The sequence below is a fragment of the Canis lupus genome, chromosome 29, assembly GCF_011100685.1.
Source record: "Canis lupus familiaris isolate Mischka breed German Shepherd chromosome 29, alternate assembly UU_Cfam_GSD_1.0, whole genome shotgun sequence".
In the NCBI taxonomy this organism is placed as follows: Eukaryota; Metazoa; Chordata; class Mammalia; order Carnivora; family Canidae; genus Canis; species Canis lupus.
This window is the reverse complement of record NC_049250.1, coordinates 9,345,623-9,362,480: the sequence shown is the minus strand read 5'-3', so window position 1 is coordinate 9,362,480 and position 16,858 is coordinate 9,345,623. Positions and strand designations below refer to the sequence as shown.

General features: G+C 44.6%; 1 protein-coding gene across 4 annotated transcripts in view; it reads right to left on the bottom strand.

The window, feature by feature from the left end:
* The window catches only part of FAM110B (family with sequence similarity 110 member B), a 143,312-nt gene extending 128,225 nt beyond the window's left edge, over positions 1 to 15,087 (bottom strand). For 3 of the 4 annotated variants that reach the window (XM_038579355.1, XM_038579359.1, XM_038579353.1), the window contains exon 1: positions 14,998 to 15,087. The gene's annotated coding sequence lies outside the window, so the exon portion shown is untranslated. The remainder of the gene's footprint in view (positions 1 to 14,997) is intronic. The other variant, XM_038579360.1, reaches the window with a different exon arrangement.
* Between the last annotated feature and the right edge of the window lie 1,771 nt (positions 15,088 to 16,858).

The following is a 16,858-nucleotide window of genomic DNA, read 5'->3' as shown; positions in this document are numbered from 1 at the left end:
ATACTCTAAGACAAAAAAAAGGGGGGGGCTAGCTCTCTCAAAGAACATCAAATTCCTCAGCTTAAAAACAACAACAACAAAAAAAACCAGAAACTCCCAAAAAGATATCATTTCATAAAAACGTTTTTTAAACCTAAGTTTAAAAAACTTAGTACATTTACTTAGTAAGTACATTTTCATGGCCCCAAAGTTTTGATGTTAACAAAAACATCTTAGAATGACTACATTTAAAAATATTTTATGAAAGCTGAACATGTTCCAAAACAGATTTCCATTAAATTTTTAAATAAAACATAGTTTCATCATAGTCTTGCTTCCAAATGTCTAAAAATGTTTAATAAATGGTACTCCAGAAAGCAAATCTTAACTGATACTTTAAAATGAATAGCCACACAGACTATAAAAAAAAATGCAAAATGGTTAGGGAAAAGCATGCACCTGGCTTATTAAAAGTTACGGACTTTGTTTCAGATTCTGGATGAGAAGTTAAAGCCTATCACACAAGGCAGATCTTCTCTGGGAGAATGTCTGTAACCCTTTCTGCCCTCCCCAGCATTTTCCTGCAAGACATCCATTTTCAATTACCCTCCCTCCTTCCCTCCTTCCCAGGCTCCTGCAAAGTTTACTGCAGCTGGGGGTTCTCAATTTAGCACCATGCACCCCTAAATGAGGACTTCACCCATATCAGCAGTTCCACATCAACAGGGAACCTGTCAGAAATGCAAATTCTCATGTCCTCCTTGGACCTGTTAATCAGGAACTCTGGGAACAGACAGGCAATTTGCATCCAGGTCATTGCTGGGCTACAGTGTGTGAACCACTGACCCAGATCCAAGGTTCCCAAAGCCATCTGTACAGCAGGGTCACAGGTAACCTCCACAGTGCCCCCAAATTCCTGTTCAGGGAAGCCCCTCACCCCCCACGCCCCTGCCTGGCACAGCAGAATCCCAGATGCTCTTATCCAGTAGACAGTGTGGACCACTGGAGCAGGCAATCTAGAAGGGCCCTTCGAGGAAGAACTGAATCTGTTTTGCCAAGTCAGCCCCCATAGTTCCCATTTTGCTTGGGTGTTTGCCAAGCCAGAGAGAACGGAAGGCAAAAGCATAACTCTGCACATGTAGATGCCAGGACCTTGATGCACAGAAAATCCCCGTTCCCGGGAAGCACAAGTCCCAGTCTCCTTTCCAGCATGGTAACAAATGCCCCCAAACTGAAGGCTAGCCATCTGACTCCTCTCCTACTCTGCTTACAAGTATTTATCAGTTTATTTCGGTGTTAAAGAGAAACATGACCTTATTCTCCAACACTGTGCCCCTGGAGAGAGTGCCCTGAATAAGATTCTGTTAAAAGTCTACTGTGGAGCAGACTCAGCTTCCAAGGCATGATGAAATAAACCCAAAATGAGAAGTCAAAATGATACTGTTAGAAATGGTGACAGCCATCAGTGTTGTGGTCAAGCTGATATGTGTCAGGATAAAAACAGTCTTGGTCTCAGCATAGGGGATGGAAAGGCAACTGTCCAGCCTCCTCCGAACCCCTACTCCAATCCCAACAATAGAGTCCATTTTATATGGCAGCCCATTCTGGTCTGGGTCACCTTCATTAAGTTGAAATCTAACTTCATATCACTTTCCCTCATAGGAACCCAAAGGTATGCCTGCCTCACACTGCCACCACCAACAGCCCCCGGCAGGGAACGCACTGTTTGTGGCCCAGAAACATCACCAGATCCCCCTTTGAGATGTTTTTGCACAAGAGATCATTAAATTGTAAGAATGTTTCTGCCACAGTGCTCAACAGAACTTGTGATATGAGATAGAAAAGAAAATGACCTCTAAGTATTTTCCCAACTACAAAAAATAAATAATTAAAAAGCTGACCACCACTGATTCAAATATTTAGTATTAAAGTTTCAACAAGGTCAAATATATAATTCATGCCTTCCCAATATAAAAAGTCTAAACAACCAATTCACAGACCAAAAATTATATTAAGAAAGCCTCTGGTTTTACTTTTAACCCTGCCTTCTTTCCCAAAAAGATGCGAGATACCTTGAAGAAAAAAAATATAAAATAAAATCAGAGGAAAACATAAAGTTTCAGGACCTAGAGAAAATTAAACCCAGAAACAGCTCAAGATAGGAAAGAGACTAGTCATAATTTCCTACTAAGTTGCTACAGTTGAGCTTCAATTCTGCTTCAAGTTTATTATTTATAATCTAATTCTTTGTCTTGCATATTTCTGACAAATTTTTAAGTGTGTAAAGTGTAGAAGAGCACACTGGATGATAACAACACAAGAGATACTTACTGACATCTCCACCAAAATACAGGCGATATCATGTGGCCACCTCTGGAATTTCTTTCAACCAAATCAAAGAGTAGAGTGGGTAAGAGGGCTACTCAGTCAGGAAGATAACTCTGGAAGGGTCTAAGATAACTCATTGCCACCTGAGTGTTGCCTAGAGCCTTCTACTTGGAAGATCAAACTTGACAAAATCAAAGCAGTGAATGGGCTCTGTAGACTCTTGAAAGAATCATCCACAATAAATAGGCCTCTTAGATTGTTAAGAGCTCAGTAAATTTGTAATTTTCAAAAAAAGTTCCAAAAGCCTGACCAGAATGTAGAACTATCTGCTTCTGAACGGATGCAGCCAAATAGGTACCTAGTGGGCAAAGCCAAACGTTCTCTGAGAAGTAATAGTTTGAAGGACTCACTCTAGGTCATAGGTTCAATAAACCCCCAAAAGTATATTATCAAGGTGATTTTGTTCTAGAAATGGTTCAAAGTGGATATTACCAAGCTTTCTACCACAGCTACAGAAAAAAAAATCTCACATATGTATTACATGTAGAAACTAAAAAAGTCAAACAGAAGCAATGGTCATTGTCAGGAAGTAGGGGGTGGGAGAAATGGGGAGATATTGGCCAAGGAGAATAAATTTTTAAAAAGAGAGCAAGAGAGAGAGAAAACAAACTTAAAGAAAATAAACTTCTAGTTATAAGACTAGTAAGTTCTGGAGACTTCATGTACAACATGATGACTATAGTTAATAGTTAATAATACCCTATTCTCTTTGAAATTTGCTAAGAGCGTCAGATCTTAAATGTTCTCACCAACCCCCCCACCACACACACACACACACACACTCTTTGTAAGGTAGTAGGTGTGTTGATAATTTAACTGTGGTCACTATTTCACAATGCATACATACACCAAAACACACTATCTTAAACATACACAATTTTTAGCTGTCAATTATACTTCAATAAAGCTGAAAAATACAAATAAAACCAATTAGGAAAAAAAAACCGTCTCATGTATTAATTTGCTATGCATTAAGTTGTTAGATATGAACCATTTAAAGATAATGATTTTAGTTTCAGACCAGTTAATACTAAGCCATCCTTTGTGGCAGCAGAGGTGAGGTGATATTCTCTACATCGCCAGGCAGCCTACATACCAATCGTTATGAAACTTGGAAGGTAGGGACAATGTATTATTAATCTTTCTGCTCAGCACCCAAAGTAGTAGTGCGTGAGCACATACGAATCCAATAAATGTGATCAACAAATGAGCTACAGACCATTCGGCAGAACATGGCTGGTGTGGAATACCTTTCAGACCATCGAAACCTGGTCAAACTTGTGGCCCAGAAACATCACCAGATCCCCCTTTGAGATGTTTTTCATAAATGAACTTAATTTACATTCCCTCACATTACTAAAATGGAACAAGCTCTATGGGAAGCTTGAGAGCGTCCCCAGCCTGTTCCTGACACAACAATCACAACAATCAATACAAGATACTCTGAGAACCAAGTTCAACCAGCTATGGACACAGCAACGCAATCACCACAACTCTATATACTCGAAATTGTTCTTGAGTTTATAAGAGATGTTCCAAATGTTTCACAGAAATCCAAAGAGAAATATACAGAATTGTTCTGATATTCTGGCTAGTAACCTTATGCAAACAAAATGAGGTTAGCTTGGCATGATTTGTTCATACTGACACTATTCTTGATTTTAGTTATTACTACTTTCTTTTCTACAAGTACACAACCATCTGCTTAACACCGTTTTAGAAGGCTGCCAAGGATAGGGAGTAAAATAACTGAATTGTAGAATCTAGAAGAGCATCCTCCCATGGAAATACAATGCAAGCCACAAAGGTGAACCATACGTTATTTCAAATCAGTATATTAAAACTTAAAAAGAGAAAGATGAAATTATTTTTGATAATGTATTTTATTCAACCCAATCGATCCAAAATATCCAAAAAATATTAATGAGTTCTTTTACATTCTATTTTCAAACTAAATCTGCAAAATCTGGTACTCTACACCTACAGGATACCTCAATTCAGGCTGGCCACACAGACAGTGCTCAGGGGCCACTATACTGGACAGTGCAGGTCTAGGATCTTGTCCCTTTCTGAAAAATCAGGGCATTTGACTAGTTTCTGGCACCTCTCGTCTTCTCCACGCTCTCTCAGGGGATTATCAAGAGGGATGGCTTGGTCCCAGCTGCAAACTCCTTCAAACTCCTTGTGTCTCCTCAATCTTGAGACACAAACTACTCACGTAGCAGAGTGGCTTAAGATTGAAGCAGATATTCACAAGAAGCTGCTGGTTTGAATATGATTTATGCTCTCTGTCAAGTCATACAGTAGTCATAAGGCAGAGACATGCTTTCATGCCCTGGCATCCAAATTATTCAAACATCATAAAAGACATGTTTGTTTCTCCTACTCTTTTTTTTAAGATTTCATTTATTTATTTGTTTGTTTATTTGAAAGAAAGAGAGAGAAAGGGAGGTACAGAGAGAGAAACAAGCATCCTCTATGCTGAGGCAGGGCTCGATCCCATGGCCCAGAGATCAAGACTCGAGCTGAAATCAAGAGTCGGATGCTTTGCCCCCTCTTCTGCTCTTTTTTATTTAGACCACATATGCTCAAGAAAAATAATTAGAGAGGATGCATGCTAGAACTAGAAGCCTTTTGGGTGACTGGGATTGCACGAAGCAGAGCGAGGTGAGCCGCCACTCGGGACAGAGCAAACAGCAGGTGTAATACAGGGTGACGCCCACGGGAAGGAGCCAGAGAGGCACGGAAGCCACACTGGGAAGAACTGGAAGGGTATGTTAATAAGACTTTATTTTGAACGTGGGGTCCAGGCTTGGAGCAGGTAAGCACTGTGATAGACCAATACCTCAGCTAATTTTGGAGACAGTAGAGTAGGGGCAGGGAAAGGAAGGTTCAGTTGCAAGGGGAAGAATTCACCCGTCTCCAAATGCAAGCTTTCCATGATCCTTGCAATGTCATTTCATTAGACCACAAAGCATCAACGAATCGATTAAAAATCTATGAGCACAGACAAAAGCGGGCTTGCTTGACAGTATGTTCGCTATTTTAGGTTTGAGGAATTTATCCTTCTATTGGTGGAAGGAAGCTGCTTACAGGAGTTTAGGTTCTTTATGTATCAAAATGCAAGGGAAAAAAAAACACCTGCTGGCATCATATTCCTTTTATATAACTTTCTATGCCAAGAGGGGGTAGAGAGGCCGAAAACTGAGAGAAAAAAGAAAAAGGGACAAAGCTTTCTTCTTCTCTAAAAAGAAAAAAAGATGAATATTTGCTTCATCGATGCCGCACCCTCCACATCAAGTAGGCACTAGTGAGGTGCACGTGACCCCATTCACAAGGCACCCTGACATTTTCAACAAGGGCAACAGCCCTTCAGAGGATGGACAAGGTGAGAAGCGCCACCAAGGTCACCTCCATTCCCCTACAACAGGCAGTAACGTGGTACTCTAGGACTAGAGAGGTCTACGCATCAACTTGACTGGGACACAAAATGCCCAGATACTTAGTTGAGCAAGTATGTGCCTGCAAGAATGTTTCTGGATGAGACTGATGTTCAAATGGGCAGATGGAGTAAAGCAGATCACCCTCCCCCACTATGTGGGTGGTCTGTCGAAGGCCTGAATACAATAAAAAGGTAGAAGGGAAGATCTGATCTCTGCCTGATTCCATGAGCGGAGACATTCATCTTCCCCTCCCCTTACTCTGCAACTTACACCATGGGCTCCCCTGGGTCTCGATCCCGTGGCCCAGAGATCAAGACTCGAGCTGAAATCAAGAGTCGGATGCTTTGCCCCCAGATGATGGATCTGGGACTTCTCAGCCCCCATAACCTCACCAGCCACTTCCTTATAACAAATCTCTTTTAAAAAAAGATGGAGACAGAGACAGAGCTCTACTGGTTCTGTTTCTCTGGAGAACCCTAACACGAGGTATCTACGACCAATGAATACTATCTGCTAAAATAAAAAGTCTATATTAAAATGAGGATATTTAAGTATTTCAGACACAAAATGTATAAAGCTGTTTGATTATGTCTTAGTATCCTGAATCAAAAGGTCCTGGTGATGCAGTCTCTTTATCATTAACTCACAGTATCTAAACACCTTTTGGGAAAGGTCCGAAGGGCAGACAGAGCTTTTCAACAGCTGAATGCCTCACACTGAAATGACTCTGGAAAAGGCATGTGGAAATAGCAATGGGGATTAACAACTAAAGCAGTCTGGTCCTGTGCTGGTGCATTCTGAAAGGAAAAAATACCTGAAGGAGAAATCAGATAAGCAAAGTAGGCCACATGAGCTGGAACATGTGACCCTGGGGAGAGGGCAGAGCCACTTCTAACTGGGAAATGTGGCCACTGCAAAGTTCATTTTGTAAACTAGACGTTTACACACACACACACACACACACACACACACCTGCATGTGCATGTAAAACTTACATGAGATGCATGGGACTCCCACCACTTCTGGGGAAAATTCACTTAAAACCAATTTCCAAACGATACCGATAGAACCTTATTTCAACTTTCCAGAAAATGTAGATTTATATGATTGTAATACTCTCCCCGTACAAGAGCTGTAACTATAAATTCGCTAACAGGAATTAGAAAAAAAATTTTTTCGTTAAATTTAATAACTGAGTTGCTAGATAGCCGCCGTCTCATCCCCTCGAAGATGGTGGCCACTTTGACCAAAACATTATAAAAAGGTTTATATGGTGACACACCCGATTCATGCTGCAGGTTAGAACAGAGCCCGAAGCTAAGAACATCCATGACCAGTCATATTCAGCACCAACACAAAGATTCCCCTTCTCTCATGGTCACTGAACAAGAACAAAATTTATTGGGAAGAACAACATCTGATTCTTAAAAATCACAACATTCCAATTAATGATCATTTGAATGAGCACAGGCCAGGGATAGATTAAAAGGATTTTTTTAAATCCCCAATTCATAGTCAAGAGCACAATGAGCCTCCCATTTCTCCTTGCTCTAACCACAGAGTCAGGAAGTGCTGTCGGATTCACTGGTGTTTCTCAACACTTCTGAGTTCTGTTTCTGTCTATTTCTGACCAACCGTGAGAGCAATGGCCCCATCGGTAGCCAGGGAAAGAAAGCAGACGAATAGTGTGCATGTGTGTGTGAATAAATACGAGCATATACCTATGATCGTGGAGTGCGTCTGCACAGGGATTTGAAAAGAAGTCCTTACCCAAAAAAATAAATAAAAGGGGAAAAAAATAAAAAGAAAAGAAGTCCTTACACGGTATTCACTAACTTCACCCAAACACTGTGGTCCACAAGCAAGCACTGTGAAAGCTAAAAAGCCTGGACGAGAATATAAAATATTCTTATTTCTGAAATGAGTATGATTGCGTTTTACAAAATACAGATAGCATCAAAACGCCCCCAACCAAAGCCATTATCATGAGATGTGGCATCACAAGGAACATAATCCAGCTCAGGGGCAGGGGAGATAGTCCGCAGTCCAGACTGCTGACCTGGCAGGTCCATCAGGCTGTCCACTGCGGCCCCAATTTCAGGTCCAGCTTCTGGCACGGCCAGGGCTGCTTTTTACAGGGGGTACACTTCTCTACCATGTTTCCCCTTGTGGTTTTTACAGAAGGGCTAGTTGCCAGAGTAGGCCCTGGGTGATATTTGGCTTGATGATGAAGCAAGTGACACTCTCTGAAAGGCCAGGCTCAAACAACTAGCATGTCCCACCCCCAGAAAAATCCTTGTTTCTCAATATGTAAATCCTCCTTCGCCTCTCTCTGTCCCCAAAATGGGCTCCAGAGGGCTGCCTGAAACCTGCCCGCTGGACCTCAGGTACATCCATCCACCTCACTGGAAAGCCAGCCATCTCACAGCACCAAAGCAAAGGTGAGAGCACAACTTTGCTTGAGTTCTGGCCCTTTCTGCTGTGCTTTTAAGGTGCCACAGGCAAGGACCTCATAACCAGCAGGTCACCCTTGGGCTCCATTCGGTAAGTACGTAGGAAGGCCTGCAAGGTGCCTGGCACGGTTGTAGCAATCTGGACTTGGCCTCTTACGTGACAACATCCCTTTCAACCTGGAGAAGGTGCTTTCAACATGTAAACCAATAACACTGTTCTAGTTTGACAGTGGAGCTGTGAAGAAAATAAAGCAGGATGACAGGAAAGAGGGTAGCTGGAGAAGGGGCTACCTTGGCTCCTGTGGTCAGGGTGAGTCTCTGAAACAGTGACTTTCGTCCCATGACCCGTATGAGGACAGCATTCAAGACAGATGCCCCTGAAATCCGTGACGCAGTTACCTCATAACAGCAACTAGCCTTGGCAGGGTGCTCTGCATTTTGCAAACACCATCTTGCTGAACCCTCTCAGCAATCCTATGAAGTAGGTACTACACAAAGGTTATCCCCATTTTACAGGATGAAATGGAAGCTCCAGGAGCCTCCGTAACTCACTCAAGTTCACACAGTGCCAATCTTTGCACCCACACAGACTCAACCAGAAAACGTTCTATCCGTCTCTCGGAAATGGCCTAGTGTGTGACCTGGAGTCCTCATGGCCCTGATGGAGCCCTCCCCCTGCCCTCCCCTTGCCCTGCTCCTGGTGTCACAGAAATAAAGCCTGTAATCCCTAAGGGCTCTGTCATCCACTCTGAATGCACACACAGTGTCTATGATTCCCCTTGAATCTGACAAATCTGGGCTGTCTAGGTCTCCTTGATCTCTGACACCAATGGTCTGTACTGCATCTGGGGCAACAGAACCCGTGAATGCCTTCTCTACACATTTTTAAAGTCTCAGAAAGACTACTTACACGGATTGCAATTGTTTACACCAGCTCCCAATCCTTGAGGTAGGGGATTCCATTACATATGACCCCCAGATCCTTCCAAATAACAGGATTCCACTTGTATCACTGATACACAAATAAAAATAAAATATGAACAGGCAAGCCCTCTCAGCTTGAGATCCAGAATATACTGTATGTATTTCACCAATTCTCAGACACATCTATTTTCCCCACTATAGTACCTGAAACCAGGTATGTTGCAGCTTAACTGGCCTATGTTTTCTTTCTGAAGTGACATACAAGAATGATGCACCTTAAGATCAATAGTGGTTTAGGAGAAATTCAAAATTGTGGAAACAGCGGGTTCTCTCCCATTTCCTTTCTTTCCTTCCTGTCCAACTGGCTGGTCACCATGACAGCTTCCTAACTGCCTCCCCATTTCCACTCTTGTCTGACAATCCATTCTCCATAAGGCAGGCCATGTGAGCTGCCAAATCTGCACACTAGAGCCTGGCTCTCCTTGTGTCAGACCCTCCAACAGCTCCCACTACTTTAGAATAACAGCAATCCTCCACTACAAGGCCCTGCTGACCTGGTATCTCTGATGCTCTCTCCTGTTCTTCACAAAGGCCAGGTTCAGCCTGCCTCAGGACCTTTGCACAAGCTGCCCTCTGTGCCCAAAGGCCTTGTGGAGGTTGCCCCTTTTCCTTTCCTTTCCTTCCCTTTCCCTTCTTTTCTTTTCTCTTAAGTCTCAGCTCAAACATCCTCTACGGAGCCCTCCTAGACCACCCAACGCAGCTGGGAATGCCACCCTCATTCCTGACTGCAGTTACTAAATGCTTGAAACTAGCTTTTCACGGGGCACCTGGGTGGCTCAGTTGGTTAGGTGTCTGTCTCTTGATTTCAGCTCAGATCATGATCTTTAGGTTGTGGGATTGGCCCCCTGTCAAGCTTTGTGCTCACTGTGGAGTCTGCTTGAGGATTCTAGCTCTCGCTTGCCCTATGCCCCTCCCTTCTCTCAAGTGCACCCACTCTCTCTCTAAAATAAATAAATCTTTTTTTTTAATTAATAAATCTTAAAAAAGAACTAGCTTTACATTTATTTATTTTATTACCTTTTTCTTCCTTGATACCATAAAGCCTCAAAGGGTCAAGAACCTTGTCTTTCTTGAGCACTGCTTATCCCCAGGACCTAGGTACACAATGAATCCTCTACAAATATCCATTTAACACAATAACCAAAATAGAAGAAATTGCTAAACTACATTCTTTCTCATAGTTACTTTCTTTCATTAACTTCCAGCTAATGAAACCAAAAAAATTGCTGGCAATGATTATTTTGAAGTGTATTTGTGATTCCTCCTCAAAAAGACAAAAATTTTAAAAAAGAAACAAACTTCCAGTGGGGTTTCTGAGGAGCAAATGCTTTGCTTTACAACATAACCACTCAAAAATTTCCCATATGCTTCTAAATTGTATCCTTAAAAGCTTTATCTGGAACTGGACAATTTCAAAACCCATTGATCTTGCTCTGAAGTATAAAACATACCACAGAATTCTTATAATTCTTCTAGAAACCTGTCTGCCAAATGACATATTGTTTCCTTTTGCTTAGTGTTCACCTTTGAACTTCCCTCTACAGTGTTTACAATTTTAAAATCCCAGCTTTAGCTCTAGTTCCCAGTTTAAAATTGTTTAATCATCCGCATGTTCACTATTTTTATCACCAAACACACTGGAAAGAAGAAATCACTTGCTTCATCTACTAAATACTAAAGTTTCAAAACAAAAACAAACCAAACTATTCATGTCTTTGGATGTTATCTTCTTATGTGACTCTCCTTATGAGACTCAAAATGTTAAAAACATAAACATCACACACACTCCCTTCTCACAAAAAGGAGGAAAACCTAATGTGTCATAATAGGAATATGCATGATTTAAGGTCATTAATTTTGTATCACAAGAGATCATCTAGAAACAAACCTAATCTTAAAAACAGGAAGAAAATGTATTCTGCAAACGTTTTGAAGCATTGCCCATACCTTCATTATCTGTAGTTTATTGTGTGGGTGATGACATCCACAAACGATGAAAAACTGTTATTTCTTACTACTTTCTCTCCCAAATCTTCCATGTGAACGATCCCGTAACTTACCCTTTCAAACTGTAGAATCAAAGCTACCCTTAGCTTCTTTGGTGAACATTTTGGACAAAATTTGTGTTCATTTCTGAACAATTCTCTAATACTACTTTTTTGTATTTTTATAATACTTTCAACAACAAAAAAATGACCATTAAAAAATAAATTATGCTCTGGTTAAAGTGTAAAATTTTAAGAAATGAATACATCGAAAGGAGGGTTTGGTCTAATGTTTTATTAATCATAACATATTTAATTATTTGATGCATTTAAGTGATTAAAGTGAATATAGTTCCTATAACACAAGGGAAGGAAAGTCAATGGAGGTTTGGGGAGTCTAGGACTTTTATCAGATGACCTGAGCAAGAAAGCCAAAAACAGACCCAACATCACTTCATAATCTAAACCATTTGCACTGGCCATTACATATTTCCAAGAAGTTAAACCTGCCATCCTTCACCTACCTCCTTCTAAAACAAGCAATCTTTAATAAGTAGTGTGAAATCTGAGGAGGTAACATCTGAACATTAAAATTGGCTTAATTTCTCCTGTTTTAGACTCCAGATGCTACCCAGGCAATTCAAAACATGTCACTAAGTTACAAAGAAGAGGGTTTTTTTTTTTTTTATAACAAATCCCAAAAGAACCTAGTGAGCACCTCTTGAATATGCAGAGGTTATTCCACACAGTGCAGTGGAAAGATCCATGGGCTCCAGAGGCACACCCCCACCCCAGCTTAAAAATCGCAGCCTTGCTACTTATTAGCTACGTGACTCAGCCAGTCACTTCATGTCACCCGAAGAAAGAAGATAAGGACAGCTATCCTGTGTTGGAATAAAGAGGATACACTGTCAACTACCCAGGACGAGGCCAGTCCCTGAGCCAGCCCACAGAGATAACTCGGATTACAGTCCAGAAAGCCCTTGTTCTAAGTCTTCTTATTCATGCCCTACCCTTGGTACTGTACGAAATAGAATGAATATATTTTTCTTGGATGAGTCATGGCTTTGCAGAGCTTCAGAGTCTTCATCCTGAATATCAATGCTCATTGCATCATACTGGGAGTCAGAAAAATGGCAAAAATCAGAATAAGTGAGAAGGTATTTTCTTAAGAGTCCTGATGCAACTGGGTTTCTCAGCATTTGTTTCTCTCTCTTAAAAGTACTGAAAAAAAAAAAAAAGTCCAGCTTAGTTGGAGACCCTAGAGTCCCAGAATGGTCAAACTTATTCTATCATGAAAAATTAAGAGTAAAGAGTACAGCCGATTAAATAAGATTTTCAAGCAATGTTTGTCTTAACACCTGAACACTATGGTTTCCAGAAAGAAAAATCTGCCCAAGGAAATAAGTCTAAAAAAGGTAGAAATACAAAAGAGAGAGACTTTTAAGAGTGTTTATTCCTTAAAAAGATTGTTAGACAGTATCCGTGTGGTGAGAGCATTATTTTGGGGAGAGGGCAAGCAGTGGGATCACTAAATTAACCCCTCCAGCTCTACAGGAACACAAATGCACCTTGTCCACCAGCATTAATCCACAGCACCACCTACTGCCACACTGTGCCTACAGCAGCTTTGGTACCGCAGGGCCCCAAGAATTAGCCATGCCTTTGATTAGCCAAGTAAACTGTTTAGGAATGAAAGAGGTATCATTTGAAAGTTAAAAGTGGGTGGAGGAGGAAATTCAAAATAAAAGTAAACCTCTGACAATCTCTTTTTAAAAATATCCAGGCAGCAAACATAATCATTTGGTTACATGGCCAAGTAAGTAGTTTTAATTTTTCTTACGTTAGCTAATTGCGCTGCTCTAATGATTTTAAAGCACAAGAATTATAGGATCTGGTTGATGTATATACAACACGCCTGTTTCTGTTTCACCACCTGTGGACCCAGTGGGAGTCACCTAAATGTTGTGTCACCATGGTGGAATTTCAAGTAGGAATCGCAAGTATTATTGTCAACCTAAACAACGAGGATGGTTCAGAATGGGGTCCAGAGCCCACATTTCCCCTAATGTCTAGGTTTCTCCTTAGACATTTAGGCCCTGAAGGATAATTAAGTCTCTTTAGTATGAAATGTACTGGGATATGACTGCTCAGGACTGTGTTCTCTTGTCCTTACAGATCTGCTATACATTGTGCATAAGAATATACTGAGCAGATTGTCAGTCATAAGCTAAACAACCACCCAACCTCAATTCTGATCTAAAAATAAGCCACAGACTTAAAATAGACCACGACTTGAAAAGAGCTGGGATTTGAAAAACAAAACAACTGTTTTCCAAACAGAAAGACACATGGACTGATAACAAAAATTAAAAATAAGACTAGGTGACACTCATGTAGCACTGTGTTCCAGGCACTGCTCAAAGCACTTTACAGATTATCAGGCTGACAAAGCATGGCCACCTCCCTGCTCAATTAGTGACTTTAGTGTTGGAAGGTCTGCAGCAGCACCATAAATACCAAAGGAGAAGTCGATGGGATGCTATGGGCAAAGGAGTCTGGCTTATCGTGACCTCGCCCTTATGTTAAAATAATTATGCTCAATCAATAGCTCATCCGAAAGGCCGGGGGTTGTGACGTCACAGGTTAGTACAGGTATTTTCCGTGGAATGACTCCATTATAATTTGGGGAGACGATGCTACATGTGGGTCTTCCACACCAACAGGGGAAATGAGAAAAATGAAAGTCGTGTTATTTATGCTGCAAAAATGCTTCTTCTGCGGTCACAGTCCCCTTCTCCAAACAAACCAGCCTGCAGCCCTTACAAGGCCAGCCACGCGGCGTTGTCACAGATGTGGGCAGATTTTGCACAGGATACGGCGTGAGGATAAACCCAGAGTTTGCCTGCATCTCAGGCAGCAAAGAACGCCTGTGCATTTTGGTGGCTCGGGAAATCTGAGTCACAACTCCAAAGGTTAAGCAGCCGGGCCCCAGGTGTCTTGTTTCCACTTCCCCAAGTAACCGAGCGTTCGGCAAAGTTGGCTCTGCGGCCGCCCCAGCAGCCCGCGCCGCGCGGGACCTGCCCCCGCCGCCGCCTCCGCGCCGCTCCCGCCCCGACGACGCCCCGAGCCCGGCCGGCCAGCAGGCACCGGCGCACGCCCCCAGCTCCTCCCGGCGGCCGCAGCCCGGGAGGGCCCCGCACAACCCCGTTCTACGGCCGATGTGCGCGCTTCCAAAGAACGCCGAGGCCACCGCGGCCGCGGGGGAGCCGCAGGCGGTGACCGCAGGCAACTTTCGGAGCCTCCGGGTCTGCGTCTCCCGCAAGGATTCCCGGCCGGCGACTGCGAGATGCTGGGACCCCCCCCCCCCCGCCCCGTACGCAGCCCCCGCGGCTGGAGCCCCGGCGAGGAGGAGGAGGAGGGGGAGGAGGAGGAGGAGGAGCAGGAGCAGGAGCAGGAGCAGGAGCAGGAGCAGGAGCAGGGCCGAGCGCAGCCCGGGTCCCTCGCCCACCCGCTCCCCGGCAGCAAGCGGCAGGCGCCCTCCCCGAGCCTCGCCCCGCGCCGCCGCCCCTGCCCGGCCTCCGCGCGCAGCCCGGCGCCCCCCCTACCCCCCGCCGGGGCCGGGGCCGGGGCCGGGGCCGGGGCCGGGGCCGTGCGGGCCAGTGCGGCTCCGGGCCGGGGCCGAGGCTCCGAGGCGGACCCCCCGCTCCGGCCGCGCGCCGCTCGGGCATTGTCCGCGGCCGCCCGCCCCCGGCGCAGCCTTACCTCGGCCGCGCTGCCCGGTCCCGGAGGTGCGGCCCCAGCCGGCGTCGGCTCCCGGGCCCGCGGGGAGGGGGCCGCCGCCGAGTCCTCGCGCCGCCCCGCGGGGCCGGGGGGAGCCGAGCCGGCGGGCCGGGGGCGCGGGGCGCGAGGCCGCGGAGGGCTAGGTCCGCGCCGAGGGGAGAGGAGGGGAGGGGAGGGCTCGGGCGGGCTCGGGCGGGCTTCGCGGAGCGCGAGGGAGGGAACTTGGAGCGAGTTGCCGCGGCCCAGAGCGCGTGTCCCCGCGGAGTGTGCACGCCCCCATCGGGCGCCCCGGCCCGGCCCCCAGGCCCCGCCCACTCCAGGCCCCGCCCACTCCAGGCCCCGCCCACTCCAGGCCCCGCCCGCTCCAGGCCCCGCCCCCGCCCCCACCCTCCAACCCCCTCCAGACTCGGCGGCCGCCCCCGCCCGGTGCCCCCGTCCCCGTGACCGTGACCCCAAGGGCCGGCCGGGAAGCCCCGGATCCGACCCCTGCGGGCGGGGACCTGGAGTCCGTGTTGTGGCTGCGAGAACCGCACCTGGCAGTGCCCCCGCCCAGACGATCCCAGTGCCTGACATTTTCTATGGACTCGCTTCCGCACACCCAGTGCACCCAGCTTAGCATTTCTAGACCTCATTTCTGAAGGCATTTTTAAGACTCCAAAGCTGTTTGGAGAAAACAGTAAAGAATATAGAAAAATATCTCAAGCACGGTGTGCAGCCCCTACAGTATGGGCCGGCTGATGTTTCCGAGTTAACTAAATGTTTTGGGGTACATCATCATTCATGTCGTAATGTGTGGTTTCGTCCTGCTTTTTCTTTAGATTTGCTTAATCACCCGGTCGGTTTTTCGAGGGTTTTGTTGTTTTAGGAATGCGGAGCACATTCTACTTCAGTTTTTCACCATTGGGAACTCTAGTGGATGAAATCCATATTTATCAAAACGAATGAATGAGATACAAACTCACAACATAATTACTTCTCTGAAATATTTAGCAGAGATTTCTTTATACCTTTTGTACATTTGAAATAAGATTGCATTCATCCCATCTTCTCAGATCATCTATATTTGAATGGTGTGCCTTGTTTCATTCCAGTTCAGAGATTGTCAAATAAATAAAACTCAGACTCCCACAATAAATTTCTGGCTATTTACAAGAGAACCATTTTAAGAAAGCGACAGGATACCGGGTTTGGAATGGAACTTTCCTTTGCAGACTAATGCATTCCATGTGATGATCACCCATTATGTTGTGGTCTTCACTAAATCCAAAAGTCGTGTGATGGTAGAATGAAGTTATTTTTCATCGTTTGCATAGCAAATTGGAACTAAGTTCTCTCACCCCAAAGTAAGCTATTAAAAAAGTTAACTTCTTTCTCCCAACCCCTTACTTTTGGGAATTACTTGGTCACAGCATGTAGGCACACTTTCCCTGCCACTGCAGGACATGTGACCCAGGCCTGCCAGTCAGAGTGCCTCTCAGCCCCTGCATAGGCAGGGAGGAGGGGAGACGTACATGACCCGACTTGGGTGAATAGGGGTCCTTTTCGCCCGCTGATATTGCAGTTTCTGAGAGGGTGTCATGAAAGCCTGTAGCAGTTGGAGGTAGCCCATAAGGAAGTAAGAGCCGGGCACCTGGGTGGCTCAGTGGCTGGGCATCTGCCTTTAGCTCAGGTAGCGAACCAGGATTCTGGGATGGAGTCCTACATGGGCTGGCTCCCCAGAAGGAGAAGCAGGCTCCCTCTGGAGCCTCTCTCTCTCTCTGTGTGTGTGTCTCTCATGAATAAATAAATAAATTAATTAAAAAAAAGATAAAGGGCAAACCAGAAGAAAGCCAACTGAGCACTA